Source organism: Odontesthes bonariensis, chromosome 3 (assembly GCF_027942865.1).
Source record: "Odontesthes bonariensis isolate fOdoBon6 chromosome 3, fOdoBon6.hap1, whole genome shotgun sequence".
Taxonomy (NCBI): domain Eukaryota; kingdom Metazoa; phylum Chordata; class Actinopteri; order Atheriniformes; family Atherinopsidae; genus Odontesthes; species Odontesthes bonariensis.
This window is the reverse complement of record NC_134508.1, coordinates 41,820,221-41,837,067: the sequence shown is the minus strand read 5'-3', so window position 1 is coordinate 41,837,067 and position 16,847 is coordinate 41,820,221. Positions and strand designations below refer to the sequence as shown.

At 41.4% G+C, this 16,847-nt stretch overlaps 1 protein-coding gene across 6 annotated transcripts in view; it reads left to right on the top strand.

Annotated features, from left to right (window-relative positions):
• Positions 1-1,496: 1,496 nt before the first annotated feature.
• setd5 (SET domain containing 5) overlaps positions 1,497-16,847 on the top strand; it is a 48,408-nt gene continuing 33,057 nt past the window's right edge. For 5 of the 6 annotated variants that reach the window (XM_075461850.1, XM_075461847.1, XM_075461846.1 and 2 more), the window contains exon 1: positions 1,497-1,935. The gene's annotated coding sequence lies outside the window, so the exon portion shown is untranslated. Of the gene's footprint in view, positions 1,936-4,300; positions 4,505-16,847 lie in introns of those variants that run through there. The other variant, XM_075461845.1, reaches the window with a different exon arrangement.

Genomic DNA, 16,847 nt, shown 5'->3' with positions numbered 1-16,847 from the left:
TGTAAACCTATCATTTGATAATCTCAGGACATACTGTCAAACTATTTTGAGGGTCGTGTTTTGAACAGGGGACATTAGTGGCTACAAGACTTGTATACCGTTTAAATAATTGCCTTTACAAAAAGCCTATGTAATGGATGGCTGAGGACCTGGTTGTTCGGCATTATAATACCAACCACTACGAATGTAAGGATGCATGGACAGATTCAAACTCAGATTTTGGAAAGGTAGTCATAATAGGTGGTTAATTCTGTAATCATAGTCCGGATAACCTTGTGCTAGTAGAGGCGGACTACATTGTCCCTAAACTCATACATTTAAGTTATTGCATTATACATGATAAATTGAAAGAAATTAAGTTGCTATTTACAGATTCTGCTCAATTTTGCTGATATAGTTCACTCTGTTTGTGGAATCCCCGCAGCAATTACTTCCTGATTTTTGTGACTAACGCTTATTAAAACCTCTGCAACAACTGACGTTGGCATATAAGACTACCTCCAATCAAATGTCATTTCCAAGTCCCATGATATGACAACAAGCCAATCGTGTCGTCGTGACGATTTGTTTGTTAAGCATTATCACATTCATTTTTACAAATAAAACATTAACTTACATGTATCCTTAAAAAAAATATCTCCCTTAGATGCATTTATAATTCAGTGCGTGTAGGGCATAACGTTACGTACCTTTACGCACCATTCGACAACTACGTAGTCTAACTAAAAATCGCTATTTCTCTGATCCTTGGGAACAATTTAAAGTTTTTTTTTTTTTTACTTTATTAAGCCAGTTGTTGCCGGGTAATTTCCCTCACTTTTTCTGTTTCTGCAAAGGGAAAATTGGGGGGAGGGGGGGGCCACAAATGCATACATATAACCCAGTAGTGAAGGTCAATTTCCCTGTCCACTCCCTCTCCAGATGCAACCAGAGCGACATTTCATACTCGGTAGGTGGGGCTAACCCAGAGGCTTTACGCTGTCTCTTGCAGCCCTGAAACTGGGCCCCAGAGACCCCGTGTGGCTATTATGCACTGGCAAGAAAACTCCTTCCACAGTACATAGGAATGTAATTAATGAATAAAAACAATAATCCCAATGCCGAAATAAAATAGATTCCATAAGCATGGGATTTAATAACGAGTATTTTCCCATAAATTTGAAGATGTTAGTCCCTTTGTTGGCGTTATATGGTCTCCCGACTTCAGTCACCCTCGCTTGCTGCTTGCTCCTTGCTTTTTGCGCCAGCACTGCACTCATACAGCAAAGTACAACATTCGCACCAGTCGTCACAGCAGCGCCCATCCTATTTTACGTCTTAAATAAGAAAAAAATAATTGACGCTTGAATTCGCCAATGACTTGAACGTATTTTTCGAACGTAAAATGATCGAGAAACTACTATCGAATCAATGTCGAGAGGCGGGATATCTCAGCAAGGACCGCCCAAAGAGAGAGCCCTTGCACGGTCGCCAGGGAAACCCCGTGGTGTGATTGTGTGTCAGTTTCGTTGGGGCCTGCGGTCGATGCCGGTGAAGAGGGGGATGGGCGCTTCAACAAACGTAAGGACCCGACTCTAAATCGGAGCCCCTTATCACCTATAGCAGCGTATACCCACTTATAAACAGCGACTGTAAATATACAATACACTTAAATAAATGGATCTATTCACCGGGGATCTAAAATAGACACTCAATGGATGTAGTGCACTCGAAGAGGACAGGGAATTTAACTTTCCGCCAATGTGTGGGAGATACTGAGAACTTTGTTTCCTATCCTTGGAGAGGGAGCTACTTATAAGGGCAAAAGGATACAGGAGATTCCGAGGCCGATATACAGGCCTACTGGACAAACTGGAATTGATGTTGGAATACTTCAAGGACTTCCTAGTGTAAATAAATTTGTCATGTTTGTACAAGTTTGGAATGCCCCTTTAGGTGAGTACATTAAATCTGGGTTTAGTTGTAATATCCTCCTGTACATATGACAAATATGTAACACTAACGAACCATGTTTTTCAACCACAGCTACGTAGCTAACCAACTTAGCTGGTAAATAACTTGGCATCTACTGAAGTTTAATGGAACAAGTTTGGCGCATTCACCGTTTCCACTTTTAAGAGACTTAATTTGGCTGACTAAAATAACTAATACAAATGACCGTATGCCTTGCAGGGCTGCTTTGGGCTGTGTCTTGACTGTTCTTCCGTGGCTTTTTTGATCAGTCCCTCGTGTTGTTTTTGGTAATCAGATTTTTCAGCGTTGCAAGAGATCACATCGCTAGTTTATAATACTTATTACAATATTATTGTAATAAGTATTAACCTCAGCCCCATATTTCACAGCCAGATCCTGCAAGTTTGTGTTTGTTCAGTGCAACGTTTAAGTCTTAGGGTTGCCAATGCCTTATTTTGATTGTTATTTTCGGTTTAAAGAGGAAAACGAGTCGTTGTTAGCTACCGTGACAACACTACTTGTGCAGTTAGGAATCTGTATTTTGACGAAAGATTAATAAGCTACCAACAAGTGTCGCTTTGTAGCATTATTTAATTTAACTGGGTTTGTTGAGCAAGTTTGCATAATGTATTCACAGAGGCATTGCGTACCCTGTTACAAAGCTCAAACGTCCTTAACAGCTCACAATAAAGACTTTATCCTTGTCATTTTGGGAAAGCATTTCTTACATACAGTTGAGAAGTAGAAATGTATTTATTTCGTGTTCTGGAGTTGGAAGTTCGGGGACATACTGCGCAGGGTAAATGAAAATTGGATTCGTTAGAACGACAATTTGTTGCATTGTTTTTGTGTCATTTGCAGAGCAATGTGTTAAATGCTGTTCATTGTCACGTAATCTGTCGAGGATTTTGGAAATGATCTGTGTCATAATCTGCAGTTTGATCATTTTCGGAGCAACTTGCTATGAGCAACAGCTTAGCAGACAATCCAAAGCAGCAAGGCAACAAATGCTATGTTAGCTTTTTAGCTAACTTAGTAGATGTTCTTCAGGTGCTTGTGCCCTCAGTCGTAGTTAGTAATTAACTTACACTCTGAAGCTTTTGCTCTGTATACATAAGACGTATTTGCAAACGAACTATTTCATCACAGTGGATGCCTGGACAAATATATTTTTGTTTTGTTTTTTAAATTAAGAACTTAACGTCTGTATCGTAGTGGTGTATCGTTACATCATGTTAGTAAATTTGTCCAAGGTAACATTTCTAGTTTAAAAGTGAGGGCTTTTTCTTTTTTTTCTGTATTTTTTTTGTGTGAGATCTAGCCTTCAGAAGCCAGAGTTGTGGGTTTAGTGACTTGCTGTTATTCACCTCCCCCACCAACCAACCCCCAGCTTCAGTGGCGGTTAAGAGAAATGGGTGGTATTGTAGAGGAGAACTCTTGATTCCTTTTTTTAGCCTCCATTTTTTGTTTCAGGGTCTTAGTAACATTGCTGATGCAGAATGTTGCAATCTCAAGTTTTATCAAAGTTTCATGTACAATGTGTAGAAAAGCGTTGACCTATGTAAAAACAATTTTTATGTAAAAATAGCTACATTAAAGATGCCATTGCTTTAATGTGATATTTCAGTCTCAAAAGTCTATCCAGATTCAGCTTGGCTGAATTTAGGGATACGAATCTGTTCGAAGGTTACGCAATAACTTCTTCTATTCATTTCAGTTCTTATATCCATTGTTGTTTTTAAAGAAAACTTACCATTAAGTGTGTGTTTAACTACTGTTAAAAGGTGGTACAGAAGATTACTTTTTCATTGTGAAGTGTGATTTTGATCTTTTTTTTCCCCTGAGGTTTTTATGAGATGTGTGCGTTTTCAGAGAACAAATGGCTGTCTCGACCGTCGCCCGGGTGACTGTGCAGCACTGAATTGCACCACGTAGGCTCTTAATGCAAGGAGTCAGAAGTGCACACAGCAAACACAGAGAGAAAACATTGTTTTTATTCCTAAGGGGTTGTTTATGCTTTGGTCAAAAATGTGTGATTATCCCTCTGCATTTGTATTCATGATTTCTTTGAGATTAATCAAATCAGACATATTTTTTTTCCTTCCAGAAATAATTGTAAAAAAAACGTTTTACAAATTCTGTTAGTGTAAGAGGGCAAAGTCGAGTTTAATTATTAAATCTCATTTATTGCTTAGTTACTCATTGCTGTGTTTTTGTTGGTTATTTTACGAAGCCATTGTTGACCTTGCTGTATGACTACAAAGATTACAGCTATTCCATGCTTGGGTGTTTAGCGAGAGCCAAACCAAGTATTTGGCTTGATATTGATGTCTGTTGGAAACCAGATTGCCATGTGCTGAACTTCTCATTCATTGGTTGAAACTGACATTCTCTGAATATGTTTCACATCTTTTAATAGATTGTGGGCCACGACTTGCAAACCTGGCCACTCAGAACCAGTAGAAACATGAGCTCCTCCAGCAGTCCCCCTGACCTATACCTTCTTGTTATCTTGAACAAACACTGAGCCCACTGACAGATACAAATAAATGTACGCTGGTGAGTATGTAATGCAGTTAGTATTAGGCAAGCGTACAATAGCTCGTCTTCCTACCACAACACTCTACCACAGTAGCTTTCAGAGCTAGCTGCTTGTGATCACTCTGTCACAAACTAACCCACTTTTTTTCCTTTCCAGGCCTCTCAATTCACTGACATTTATCTTTTAGACTGCGTTACATGTAAATGATGCAGAGTTACAAACTAGTGAACTGAGAGTAGCTCTGTATATATGTGTACACTCATACTTGTTTTTTGTTACCTCATAGGGACTTTTTGTTTTATGAACATTGAGCTTGTACCAGTAGTCCTGTCTGCAGGATGTACACCCTTGTATGGGCCTCTGCACATTCCTTCAATCTTCCAAGTTTCAGACATGCAAGGTTAGCTTGGCCACAATTTCTGTTAGGAAGGAAATAAAAACTGTGCTACTCATTCACATAAACAGCAGTTACTAATCAAGAAATGTAACTGTAATCAAATGCTGTTTTTAGAGGAAGCTGTATTTCAACTGTGGGACTGTTTTCCCAGAACTAGGGACTTTAGGAGGGTGGGGGTCCTTTCCTCAACACCCACCATTTCCACTGCAGGCAGGAGGGGCTAAACTGAGTTCTGCGGGAGATATTTAACCTCCAAAAACAGCCATGGTGGCGAGACCGTTCTCTTGATATTACCTAGAACCCTCCGGATGGGGTTTGCAGTGCTGAACATTTACGATTGGCCGTGAATTCTTAAGGTCTTACTTCAATCTTTTATTTTAGACATTTCACATTTAATCTCCATTTTAACTTGTGAATTATGTCAACTTTAAATTGCATAGCAGGTATTGTTTTACTTTTTCCCTAGACAACATTAAAATTGAACTATTCATGCCCACTTTAATCAGTTGGGGAAACTCTACTCGAACTGTGGTGGTAAAGCAAACCAGAGAATAAACGAGGTGATGGGGTGCCAGTTGCAACAAAAAGCAGTTCAACATTATTTGACAAATGTTTGACAGAGGTTGTGCTCAAAGGCATAACTGCAAACTATCACAAGTAGAAATGTGTAATATTGATAAACTTTTAATTTATACAGCTGAAGCGCGCTTACCGGTTTCACTGCCTGGCGTAAGCTGCTGTGACCAGTGCTAAACGGTGTTGCCAACTTAGCGACTTTGTTGCTATATTTAGCGAGTATTCAGACCTCTCTCGTGACTCTTTTTCAAAAAGCGACTAGCAACAAGTCTAGCGACTTTTTCTGGTGTTGCACTGGAGACTGACATGAAAGAACATATCATCTCTTCTCACCTTGTGCAGCAGTCCTTCCTAACTGCAGTCAGAATAGGAGATATTCCCCCACCGCATCCAAATGAATCTAGCATGCACGGGCCATCACTGGCTAATCCCGCCCTGACTGTAAATGTAAAATTTTCTTTGTCTAAAATGAAACACCGCAGTTCATTTGTAGTTCCAAATGTATTTAGTGTGTTTTTTTTCACTCGCTTTTTGTCTCTCCCATAATGGTATTCCATTGCAATTACATGCACAATGTCAATTATGCACATTAGGTGACAACATCATTTAGCAACTTCTAGTGACTTTAAGGACAGCCAGCTACTTTTCTAAGGAGTTGGCAACATTGCATGCGTGGATTTAGCTTTTCATTTGCATTCTAAAGACACTCTTTATCATCACATGGTGAGCAGATGCATGTGTTCATATGGTAATTAGGTTTATTTTGTCTGTGCCTGTGTGACCAAGCCAATGTCAAAGTTCCTTAAGTCTCCAGTAACAAAAACTACTTAAGTTAGCAGAAGTTGCCACACTTTTGATTTTATTTGAATACAACAAGTGATATTTCTTTCATTGTGTCAAAGTTAATGAATTCATTTTAAATGAAAAATAAAACACATTATTTTAGGTCAGTATATTTGAATAACTATACACAGGGCTGGAATTTCAGCACAGTTTGTGGGTAGTGTGCATGATCTGTAATTTACAAACAGGCTTAACTGATAATGAACTTGAAGGCTCAAGTGTCATTAGGGCTGGGAGTCCAGTGCTGCAGGTTGATAGCAAGCAGGCTATGTTTTGGTTTCTTTGTTGCATACAAGTAGCTTACCTCTCACTACTTGGTACAATGGACTGTGTATGCCTGACAATGCAAGGTTTTTTTTACAGTGCCACTGAGACAGACAAGGCCTTTCTAAATATGTCTGAACTGATGCAGCAATCGTGGAAAATACCACTCAAACCAACAACACTGTGATCTGTCAGCTAATTCCTTAACTCCAGCTTTATGTTTGTAAGCACACACTGACAGAGGCTGAGTCATCTCTGTTTGGCATGTGTGAATTACCAAAAGGGAACAGCAGCAGGTGAACAAGGATGTATTCGAGATGGATTTAGAGAGCCAGAGAGGCACTAAATGGTGGTTCAGCTGTGTTGTAGATGCAAAGATAATGAGGTCCAAGTGAGGCTGGTTGATGTGTATTTTCTCTCTCTTTTTAGAATCTCTTTGTACTTAAGGCTGAGTTATACTTCTTTTAACAGCCCTTGCGCTTGCGTCTTGCGCTTGTGTTAATGGCTCGCCGCTCGAGACGTTTATGCATCATTTAGCTTTGCCGGCACTTGCGTGTGCTGCGTGGCGATTCACCGCCAGGACAGTAGGTGGAGTAGCGGGTTTTTTCACTGACAAGCCTACTACAATGAAAGGAAATTCACCGCCAGGACCTCTTCGGCAAGTCTCTCTTCGAGTGGATTCATCATAGACATAATATATTATATATATTATGTCTATGGGATTCATGCTTCTTCTTCTTCTTCTTCTTCTTCTTCTTCTTCGCTTTCTACCTTAGCGTTTGAAAACAGCGGTCTTTTATTAGGGGATGAAACCGGAAGATGAACACGCTGCCGGATGTGATGTCGATAGTGGCTTGTGCTCGCATCCAGAGTGGCTACTCTATAGCTCTGCTTGCGTCTTGCGTGAAGTTTAGAAAATTGAGGTGACACACGCAAGCACGCAAGGGGGGGGGCTTGCAACCGCGCAAGGGCTTGCGTTGCGTCTTGCGTTGCGTCTTGCGTTACCAACTATAAACCAGGCTTTAGACAGACAGACAGTGTGTGTGTGTCTCAGTTCATTCAAAGTCACTGATGTTAACCTACAAAGTCCTTAATGGAACGGCTCCTATCTACTTGAATGCTCTTGCAAAGGCTGCGCGTGCATGCATACAGGTACTGTGGGCATGCCGTTCAAGAAATTAATATTTGAATATATGGAAGGAATCCTTGAAAAAAAAAAAATATATATATATATATATATATAAGGAAACTATATTGATATATATATTGATTGAAAGTTTGAATATATTGAATGAATCCTGAATATATTGATATATCGAAGAAGTTCGCTCTCTTCAGGCAGCTTTTTATCAGGCCAAATTCAGCATGCCTTCAACCTCTCAGGAGTGCCCCAAAACAGCCCCTGTGTGCAATCTCCACCCGTAAACAAGAAAGGGCCCAAGACACAAGATGTAGGAATAGCTAGGCTTTATTTAAAATAAGATGAGGGCTCTTATAGTGCATATAAAAAATATAGATTGTATTCTATATCTCAGTGCAGCTCTGATGAGCCCTGGTATTGTCATCTCCTTCATAAAAAAAGCAGAACTATTAACGGAACACTGCTGTGTGTAGAGGTCTGTATGGTTAGCTTCATATAGTTTTCAGCTGATTTAATGAAGGTAAAAAGGGAGTGAACTTCTTCGTCAGAAGAACGGTATTGGGCAGGGGTATCGGGAGGAATTTGGGCCTGTACACGCATTTGCCAGTGTGTTAATGATGTCCTCATTGTTTAATATACCTGCTACAAGATTCCGAGCGGACTGACTCATTGTCATTCACTTTTTGCTGCAGTATCCACACGTTACACAAGATGGCCGCAGACACTCCATATGTTCAAGGATTCATTCCATATATTCTGAGATTAATTTCCTGAACGGCATGCCATAACGTGTGTGTGTGTGTGTGTGTGTGTGTGTGTGTGTGTGTGTGTGTGTGTGTGTGTGTGTGTGTGTGTGTGTGTGTGTGTGTGTGTGTGTGTGTTCTATTCAAAGTCACTGATGTTAACCTACAAAGTCCTTAATGGAACGGCTCCCATCTACTTGAATGCTCTTGCAAAAGCTTATGTCACTCCGGTCGTCAAAGGATTGTTGTCTAGCTGTGCCTACACCACGCTTAAGACAATCCAAACTCTTTTCATGTGTCATTCCACGATAGTGGAATGACACATGAAAGGGGCGTCCCTGTTCAACAAAAAGAGAGTAAAAAATCCTTGGTCCAGGCACTTCAGTTGATTTAAAAAGTCCAAAGTTTTTTTGGACTTTTTAAATCAACTGAAGTGCCTGGACCAAGGATTTTTTACTCTCTTTTTGTTGAACATTGCACCCTCCAAGAGCACCAGTTGATTTTGAGGGATACTAGCAGCGCTCTACCTACTCTTCTTCAGGGGAGTCCCTGTGTATCTTCAAGAAACTCTTGAAGACCCAACTCTTCAGAGAGCATCTCCTATCCTAGTACTTACCCTGTACTTACCTCTATTGGCGCATTTCCACTAGCTCGACACGGCTCGGTTTGGTTGTGTTTCCATTTACAACCGAGTATCACTTCATGCTTCCTCATCGTCGTAACACGGCTGCGCGACCAGAACAACAACAACAACAACATACGAGGAGGAGAGCATGGCGGACATCGAGGCGCTCGTGTTGCTGCTCACCCTGTGGTTTTTTGTCGCACAGAAGGCAAGAGAAAGAGAGCCAGAGAAGACTCCTGGCCGCCAGACAAAACAGTATTGAAAAGTGACGACACTCATCGGCCAATCAGTGGAAGGCAGTCGGCTGACGTCACGTTTTAGTAACGCTTCGGCTGAGGGCTGAGGTGATACGGAAAATCTACCCGGTTGCAGGTACTGCGTCCTAGTGGAAACAGGCAATAGCGCGCCGAGCCGAAGCGAGCTAGTGGAAAAGCGCCATTAGTCTGCTCTCTATCTCTGCACTGTCACCCCTGTCTAGTGATTTCCTTCTATGTAGCTTATTGTTAGATTTGATGTCCTCATTTGGAAGTCGCTTTGGATAAAAGTGTCTGCTAAATGCATAAACATATGTATATTTGTGTGTATGTGGTATTTTTATTTATATATATATATATATATATATATATATATATATATACACACACACACACAGGCGAACCAACAACCTTCCGATTGATGGGTGACTGCTCTTCCTCCTGAGCTACAACCACTCCTCTACCTCTGGAACAGCATATAGTCATCTTGGTTTTCACTGCACCATCTTGCTCTCTCTTGGCTTTTCCACGGATTCTTTCTTTCTTTCTCTTTGGGTCTTGGACTTGATGCATTAGCTACACCAGGCTTAGAAAACATCTCGTACAAAATTAAGGACTTGAACTGATTTAAAGATATAAGTTTTAGCAACTTTGTGTAATTCTTTTGTGCTTTTAACCCAATCATAGCGACGTTTATTTATTTTTAATCTGAGTTTTCTGGCAAACCTAAAACTGTACAGAAAAATTTAATTTTACAGTCTTTGTAGGTAATGGTTTTAGTTTGTCTATAGTTTCTTCAGAGTTTTTGGGGATCTGAGTTTTGTTGTGGCTAAAAATGAGTACTACATAACTTTGTTCATTTTCATTTTAAAGGGATAGTTCGCCTCTTTTGACATGAAGCTGTATGACATCCCATATTAGCAATATAATTTGTGACCATTTTCTTACCCCCTGCTGCGTCCTGTGAGCCGAGTTCCGGCCTCGTTTTGGCGTTGATGAAGGTAGTCCGGCTAGTTGGCTGGGGTTGGAAAAATAAAGCGTTTTGCTTCTCAGAACAATATGCGTTCAAAAGAGTTTGCATCACATTTGCCATCACAGAATCGTTGTGCAGGAAAAAGTCAGACCTCACAATCGCTTGGCACTATTTTCTCTCCCTTCGTATCACTGCGTGCTGTGTAAACCGTGCAGACCGAAATGCAGACCGAGCAGTCCCCTGCTTCCGAGCAGCAAACACCGTAGCGCGGCTATCGGCAGGTGGATAATGTCTAAGCAGTGAATATGGCTTTTCTTCCACGTATGATCGTATATCACGTATATATCTCCCACAGAGAAAGTTGGAAGCGGCATAGTATCATGATAATCTTCTCACAGTCTACAGTGTGCTGCATCAGGCATACTTTGTATATACACCTCTCAGGTATACTGGGACAAAAACGGGGTCCCACAAAATGGCCAGGTTGAATTTCAACCATAGCTCGATGCATGTAGCCATACTGATTCTAAGTTATATGTAAATTATGTTCAAATTAGATGCTTAGAAGAGGACTGGATGATACTTTAAAATGCCATATTGCAATAAAATATGTTCTGATTAATCATGAATTTTCCTATAAACAAGCCGTCCTTAGTGCTGGACCAATACATTGGAGCACCAGCAGTTTGAGGACTTTGCAGGGATTATTTGTTTATTTTGCTAACTGCTCCAATGCGTGCTGAAGGCCATGGCTCAAAAAAGACAGCAGGACAGCATCATCTGCAAAACCTACTCTTCAGGTTCCCAAAGAAGACTCCCTCCTCTCTCTCGATAATGCCTCGAGATCCTGTCAATGATTCTCTGATCTGTTAAAGGTAGGGTAGGAGATCCTGGATTTTGAGTCCAGCGAAGCTGCATTTTGAAAATACACAGGTCAAAAGTCCCAACCCTTTTCTTCACTTTCCCCCCGAAGCCACGCCTCTAGAGTACATGAACGAACACGAAGGTGCACGAGCGCTGTTCTGACAGCAAGCATCGATCGTTGCCGTATTTAGTATATGCTAACTATACGTCTAATAATGGTTGGTGCTAGCCAAGCTGATTCTAGTTTAGCTTCCTGCCAAGCTTCTGGACACGCGTAATTCGTTCATGGAGCAGGGTACGTGCACAGGGGGAAGGAGGGGGAGGGAGGAGCAGATTGCAGTTTGATAGACGCATCAGAATCCAATCATCGTGAACGGTCCGTTCAGTATGATTGGATAGTGTTTTTCCTAGATTGTACGTTCTAGAGGCCACTAAAACTTTTCATATTTGTGTCAAAACTTTTAATTAATTGGTTGCAATGGGGGTGTGAAGAGTATTTCAAGCAATATGTAAAAAAAAAATGCTCCAGAAAAAGAACCCCTACCCCACCTTTAAGTTGCTACATCTTCAATGGTGCAGGATTTCAGCTTTGCTGACATAATTGATCATTTTCATCTCATTATTCCACTGCAGTTTAAGTAAGCCCGAGTTCTTCTAACTCTGGCATCCAGAGAAGACACATTTCCATCATGAAGACAGAGCCATTCGACAAAAACACAGCTTGGTGGTATGGCTGGTAAATTTGAGGTAAATGCATTGTTGTAGGTAGTGCTGGGCGATATGGGGAAAAAGTCATATCATAATATATTTTTTTATATCAGTCAATATCGATATATATCATGATATAAAACGAATGACTATTTTGTGAATTTTAAATGTTCCGTTGAGAATTGAAGATATCAGAAGGTCCATTTTGAATTAAATATTTCTTTTCTGTCAAAGTTGAACATGACATGTGACACTATACAACTGTTTCAAATAAATACAGAACAGGTACTTTAAATTAAAATCCTATATCTGACCGGTCAACTGTTTGCTCTGTAGCTGCGGTTGTCTCTCTTGCTGTTCGAGAGATCTCTCCCGACATCTCAGCTGATTTAGACATCCCTCACACACGTAGTAAACTCACTCAGTTACTTGTATAAGAAACACACAGGAAACCTGTTGCTCTGAACGCGGTGCGTTGCACTCGCTCGCTTGCTTCAGTGGGGAAGTGCCGCTCTCTTTATTAAACATAAACCGGGAACACAACTACAACGCATATGTGCGTGTAAAGATTGTCTATAGTGACATCACACTCTAACACCAATTAATCAAAAAAAGTTTGCGCTCTCTGTGCTGAAACGGTGGCGCTGTTTCAGGTGATGAAAAAGATTAGTGGTATTCCCTGTCTTTGTCGGAACATGTGCTCGACATAATTTGAGCTCGACATAACACACTTCTCTGTTTCGTGTTGCACTTTAAAAAAACAAAATACCTCCACACAACCGAACTTTTCAGGCCCTTATCAAAAATGTCATCCCTTACGCCTTGGGCTGTGTCTTCCGTCGTTTCTTACGAGGGAGCACTCCTTTGCCTTTTCTTTTTATATGGCTGCAGCACAAACAAACAAACACACTTCGACTAGCTGCTGGCATGGCTCTATTCCAGCCACGTGATTGGTTCAACGCTGAGCAACTCTCGTTGTCATTGGCTATTCATATTGTCGGTCAAAAGATGGACGAATGTAATCTATCGAAAAGTATATCGACCATGTTTCATATCGCTATCGAGGAAAAGTTATACCTCGATGGCTATCGTTAGCGTTTTATTGCCCACCCCTAGTTGTTGGCCAATTTGGTAGACTTGTAGTAGGCAAGCCTTTTGCTAGCCTTACATACTCACTCCACTGCAACATGTAGCCATTGTTTGAGACTCCACCTTAAAGTACACCTTAAACCACACCTGGGCAAACTACGGCCCGCGGGCCACATCCGGCCCTTTGTGTGTCCCTGTCTGGCCCTTGCGAAAAATATTTAAGCCGTGCATGCAATACCACTGTGTTGCTTTTATTCTGAAAGGCCTTACATTCGTATTACTTCCACATGGAAGCATGCAATGTGCGTGACTCTCGTGACTGACAGTGCACACTGCTGGCATCACTTCAGTGAACAGCGACCAGCAATGCCAGGTTACCCTCAGGATGTCAGCTCACGCCTAGGAAAAAAAAAAAAGTGCTTATTGGACTGTTGCACTGATATGCCCGGAGAAAAAGGGCGCATTTGAGAACATGCCACTCTCCAGATGCACAGTAACGAGGTGGGTTGAGGACATTGCGGGAAACTTGGAGCTTCAGCTGAAGAACAGAGCGGTCGACTTGGACTTTTTTTCTTTGGTTTGGATGAGAGCGCCGATGTACGTGACACTACCCAGCTACTCTTCTTCTTACGTGGGAGTTAAGCCGGAGTTACAGTTGACGCGTCGCTCACGGCGGTGGCGGACCGTGACGTCAATATGACGTTTCAGGCCTGGCGCTTGCCTTGAAAAGACGGCGTAGCGCGTTGTCGTGCACAAGTCGATTTTTGTACCTTGGCTGCGCCGAGAACGACGAACCGGATGGAGGAATTTGAGACCAGGCTCAGTCAGGAGGTGCGTTTGTACAGCACCTGTAGGAAACTGTAGTAAAAGAGCACAGGGACCACGTAAACTCCCAAAACTCGTGGACAGAGATTGGCAGAACTTTGGGGAAAGAGGGAGAGTTCTGTAAGAATGTGTGGAACAAACTACGGGACAGATAGGTGAAGGCAAAGAAGAGGGCAGAGACTCCAAGTGGTGATTCCGGGGGCTTCAGACCTTCACCTCTTTAAACTGAATTAAAAAATTAAAATGATCCGAATACTGCAGCTGTATCATTAATGGCAGTATTGCTGCTCTTGACAGAGGCATTGTTTTCTTCTCGACTTTCTTCGTTGTAGAGTAGCGGTAACCTTTACGTAGCAGCGACACCTCTGTGACGGAGAAAATTGCAACTACTGGCGCATCGACTTGCGCCACTATATGAAGCCGGCACGAAATCGTGACGTCATCAACACCGCTCGCGCTAGCAGACGCGGCTACCATGCTAGAGCCTTTAGTTGGTTAGGACTGAAATGGGACAAGCTTACAGGTGTGTCAACAGACGGTTGTCCAAATCTGACAGGGAAAATGTTGGTATTTAAAGAGAATTTTAAAGTGACAGAAATTGATAATTAAATATTATACATCAGGGGCAGTGGTGTGGTGTGGTGGTTAGCACCGGCGCCTCACAGCGAGAGGGTTCCAGGTTTAACTCCCAGCTGGGGCCTTTCTGTGTGCAGTTTGCATGTTCTCCCCGTGTATGCGTGAGTTCTCTCCGGGTACTCCGGCTTCCTCCCACTGCCCAAAAACATGCATGTTAGGTTAATTGGTGTCTCAAAAATTGTCCTTAGGAGTGAGTGTGAGTGTGTGTGTGGTTGTTTGTCTCTGTGTGGCCCTGTGATGGACTGGCGACCTGTCCAGGGTGTACCCCGCCTCTTGCCCGATGACCGCTGGGATAGGCTTCAGCCCCCCTGTGACAGATTCAGCGGGTATAGAAAATGGATGGATGGATGGATTATACATCAGGAAGTGTTGTGTAAGTCAGTGTTAAAAATTAACCATGTTGTTGATGCTGTGACTAAACTGGCTGACAGACCTCAAATTTGCTGTGGATGTGACTGCACTTATGAATGAACTAAATGTTAAAATGCAATGCAAGGGCCTTTTTGTGCATGAAATGTACAATGCAGTGAAGGCTTTCATGAGAAAGTTGCAGCTTCTCTCAAGCCAAGTGGAGGAGACCATTCTCCCCCACTTGCCAACACTAGGAAGGAAGCCACAAGATCAGCTGATCACCTCCACAAGTACTCATCCATGTTAGAAGCTCTGCATGGAGAGTTTTCAAGGCGATCTCAAAACAGTTGAGAGTGAAATGCACGTGGTTTCTTCTCCCTTCAACTGCAGTGTGGATAATGCGCCAAGTGATGTTCAGATAGAGCTCATTGACCTGCAGTCTGACACTTCTGGCAGAGTTTTTTTTTTACTCTTCCCTCAAAGAGGAGAACTTTCCTCACCTGAGGAGGCATGCTCAGAAGATTCTTGTTCTCTTTGGATCTATGTACGCATGTCAACAGACATTCTCAGTGATGAAGTTTAACAAATCCAAACGGATCCTTTTTCACTGATTAGCACCTCTCAGCTGTCCTTCACATAGCCACCTCTGACATTCAGCCAGATTTCAATGCCCTTGTTCAAGACCAAGATAGGCTGGATTATTCTCACTGAAGTGATTGAATGAAATGAAAAACATTAAGAGTTATATTTTTTTTCTATAAAGTTGTTGTTATGTTTTTTTTTTGTTTGTTTGTGAACATTACCAAGTTAAAAATAAAATGCATTGTTTGTTTTCGTTTATTACTTCTTTAGTAGTATTTTCCTATTTGATCTATACACCACAATTTAACATAGACTATTTCTACAAATATTTACAGACTATTTTTATTATTATGATTACCTGTAATCTATTCATAATATAATATATCATATCTAATAAAATATCTAATAAAATTTTGTACATTTTACAGTGGGAGAAAGTTGAGCAGAATCAAGTTAAAGTTATTGTTGATGTTTCCCTCTGACACAAATCAGATTTCTCAGTAAAGAAAAATAATTGCCCATCCCTGCCTAAAACTGTATAGTATAGTTCTTAGTCTTTCAACTTTTTTAAGCAGCTCTTAACTAACACATATAGAATAGAAAAATACTTTATTCATCCCCAGTGGGGGAAATTCAAATTAATCAAGTAGCTTGAAAAAAAAAAAAAAAAAAAATATTTACAATGATTGTATATTAGAATAATAATAATAACAAATAGAAAAATTTGAGAAAAACATGTCAGCAGCCACTGTGAAAAAGCCTTATGACTGGGGACAAAGGACCTCCTGAACCTCTCAATCATGAATCGCAGTGAGATGAGCCTCTTACTACAGCTGCTCCTCTGTCCTGCCAGGTTGCTGTGGAGAGGATGTCTGATGAAAACAGAATATAATTTCCTCCTCATCCGTTGCTCCACCACAGCAATGAGAGGGTCTAGCCTTCTGCCTACAGCAGGACCAGACTTTTTCACCAGTTTGTCCAGGCGCCTACAGTTTTCGTCTGTAGGTCTCTGGCTCCTCCTGTACACTGCTTCCTTGTTGGCAGACCACCAATCCAGCAACACCCCCAGGTATTTGTAGGATTGTACGGTCTCTATCTGCCCTCCATCAATGCAGACTGACTGGCATGGAGTTTTAGATTTAACAAAAAAATAAATAAAATGATTTGCCTTTTATTTATACAGGTAAAATCTCATTGAGACCCAGGGTCTCATTTACAAGAGAGACCTGTTCCGGATAGGCAGCAGCAAAACACAAAGTTACAGACTAACTGAACGTAGAAGAGACAAAACAAAACACGAACATAAGATAACTAATACAAGCTACCAAAGTACAAAAGAAAAATAACTACCGTAGTTACGTACATGTGCAGACCCCCACTGACTGTCTCACCAGCCTTCCTACAAGTAATTTGAAGCCCCCTAGCAAAATAAAACTGGACAGTTCAGCTTCTGCTGGAGCCTGTTCCAGGCTACAGGCGTA